The sequence below is a fragment of the Branchiostoma floridae genome, chromosome 9 (genome assembly GCF_000003815.2).
Source record: "Branchiostoma floridae strain S238N-H82 chromosome 9, Bfl_VNyyK, whole genome shotgun sequence".
Taxonomy (NCBI): Eukaryota; Metazoa; Chordata; class Leptocardii; order Amphioxiformes; family Branchiostomatidae; genus Branchiostoma; species Branchiostoma floridae.
In genome coordinates, this window is record NC_049987.1 from 265,417 (window position 1) to 268,783 (window position 3,367).

Sequence of the window (3,367 nt, forward strand, 5' to 3'; positions counted from 1 at the left end):
CACGCAAGATCTGCTTGGAGATTAGCTATACGTCTTTCAAACGTTAACATTGTCTTTTGGTACTCTCCTCCAAGCGGACGTTTGGATCCGGCTGTCTTTGGCGTATTTTTAGGCGTTTTTATCGGGCTTTCTATTTTGTTTGTACCGTTTTCTTCATGCCCGCCGACCGGTGGTAATGAAGCCTCTAGTAAAACGGTACATTTGAATAGATAACCTGACGCCTAAAAACTAACAGCTGCTGCCGAACCTCTGCCGTATGTCGGAGCTTGATGGCATATCAGTTCAGCAATGAACATTCAGTCAAACCTGCGGTAACATCCACCCTTCCATCACGCCACAACTTAATGTAAGTAGCCTTAAAAGCTTTGCCTGACCGAGCGCATATTCTCCACGATTTTGACCCTTTTATCATAAAATGTCTCTTTTTTTTTTGTTGTGGTGCCGACTAGCCTGAGTATCATCCGGATAGTAGTTCGCCTTTCAAGTGCTCGCTTCTGCTATCCAGAAACACAGAGAAGCGACTGTATATAGTGTTTAATGAATGTCAGAGCTAGAAGCGACTGAATATAATAGCATATAATGAACGCCGGAGCGAACTTCTTTCCGGATGGTACCCAGGCTGGGGGCCGACGGCACGAAACAAGGATATATGATGAGAAGGTAAATCCTCCCACCTGCCTATGATTGGCGAGCGTGCGCGCGTGCATGCGCACACCCGCTTTTATATCACTCCTAGCTTGGCAATGGATGGTATTCTAGTATCATTCTTTATTCTAACCATGCTCTGATCCTGACGACTCGATTAGGCACGTTGAATGCCTTCCGAATGTCGAAAACGGATTCAGCAGATCTATACCAAGCTTCTGTGGAATGAGTTTCGGTCCGATCCGGGAAAAAGGGACGATGAAGAAAGGTACATACACGAAGAAAACGTGTAGAAAACAACAAAACACGGGTCAATATATTTTTTTCGTTTCAATTTGTTTGTGTTTGTGTTTGTAAGTGTTTTGTGCGTCTTGGCAAGTTCTCGAAATGACTGGAAGAAATGGATGGAAGAAAAAAGGTATTATCATATAGCCAGGCGCCGCGGACCAATCAGAAGGCCCCGTTCCACGTTGGTTATGACGCCGTAATACTTAGATTCCCGCTAGCCCGGCGTGTATCGCCCTTCTGATGGTCAGAATGAATCGACACCGGCACCAGTGTTGATGCAAATCGACAGGCGATGCTGGTGTCGATTCATTCTAACCAATCAGAAGGAGCGATACACAAAGGATATGAAGGCATTGGCCAATCAAAAGGAGCGGAATAAGTACAGACTACAAGAAGAGGGGAATGGCTCCTTCTGTTAACATTGATAATGTTTTGTTGTTCTAAAGAGCCAAAGACTACAATGTTTCGAATATTTTCGAATCTGTAATCTCCTTTTAAATGTATGTACCAAAGAACAAATTCGACAAAGGAATTCACACGTATGTNCCGCCAGATTAATTTCGGACAAATATTGAACTTTGGACAAACATTTCTAGCCCTTTACAGGTAATACATACAAAGTTGATACTTTGTGGAAAGCTTCCATTGAAAGGTAATTACTATGTAGAATGCAATTAGTTGTCTCCAGGAACAACGTCAATTCTGCAGAATTCTGCAGAATTCTGCAGAATTCTGGGAACCTGAGCCAGAATTCTGGAACCTGAGCCAGAATTCTGGGAACCTGAGCCAGAATTCTGGAACCTGAGCCAGAATTCTGCAGAATTCTGGGAACCTTAGCCAGAATTCTGGGAACCTTAGCCAGAATTCTGGGAACCTGAGCCAGAATTCTGGGAACCTGAGCCAGAATTCTGCAGAATTCTGGGAACCTTAGCCAGAATTCTGGGAACCTTAGCCAGAATTCTGGGAACCTTAGCCAGAATTCTGGGAACCTGAGCCAGAATTCTGGGAACCTGAGCCAGAATTCTGGAGAATTCTGGGAACATGAGCCAGAATTTTGGGAACCTAAGCTGGATTAAGATATTACTAGCAGATATTTAGATTCGGTGATGTTGTTTTTACACTTTGTTGGTAAGACTGCAGCATTCATGAGTGCAGTGCATTTACCTCATTTCCTGTGAAAACATGACCTGGGTTGTGCTAGATTTAGCCGTCCTCACAAGAGACAAGTATTACACAAAATAACAATTTTACTGAAAAACAACAACTCATGTATGGTAGGATTATCAGAAGTATCATTTTTGTTACTTATCTTCATCACTTAGTTCTGACGAGAGCAAATCACAGATTCTGGAGCGTACCATTAGTTAGGGCACACTGTCCAGCGTAGCACAAAATCAAGAACCTTGAGTCACAAAAATGGAAGGATTCATTTCGATGAAATCCAAGTGATTTGGGAGCATTCACACTGCAGAAACTTATTCGGATCGGGTTGTTTTATTCGGATAACATGTTTTATTCAAATCGTTTTTTTTTTAGTGTGAACGGGGTCATGAAAATCTGTCCATGGCAGGATTTACTGTTTTTGTCTTTAAATTATTTTACAAATCTCATAACACTGAACCACGAAAGAATAGAATTAAGACTTTGACTGTCAATAGATGTCAGGGTGAAGATCAGGTAATAATTACTTGATAAGGTACGCCAAACCTCTCATGACTCACATTGGATGGCAATCATTCTACAGATATTTAGATAGTCTGTTGTTCAACTCAAAAAGTTTCTATGCAAAACCATGTCAGTCTGATCCAAGCTCGAAGCGCGACTGCCCGATGAAAATTGCATTTTGCCATCTTTTTCTTGCGCGCAGACTGAAGACTAGCGAAGAATATCAAAGAAATGAATGATATCGGAGAGAAAAATAGACTGAGACATTTTGCATCCAGTAACGCTATTTATTACGAACAAGACGTGTCTCATGTAGTCAACGTATAATGAACGGCCAAGAACCGTTACTAAGTTATCAGCATTCTAAATACCTTGTACGCATAACAACGAGGATCACTGTGCATGGTCAAACGTTGGGTGCTGAAACTATGAAAGGAGAATCAAACTGTTTCTCTCCCTAGCTTTTGCATTATTTTACATTGTGGACATCAATGTTTATACATAATCTGATGCTTTCTGGTCTTAGAATATAGTTACAGACCATTCATTATCAGCGTATGGATACAACTGCTGGCAGCATTTTTGTAGAACTGAAATAATGCATGGTTTTATCCCATGGGTTATTAATTTAGATGCATAATGTGTTTTGAAATAAAGACTCAGTAAGGTATTTAAATGCAGGTTACAAGACAGTCAACAGAAGGTTGTAACAGATGTGTTTAAAATGTGATCCCACTTGCGAATAATTCTGCAAACTTCAAGTAAATAA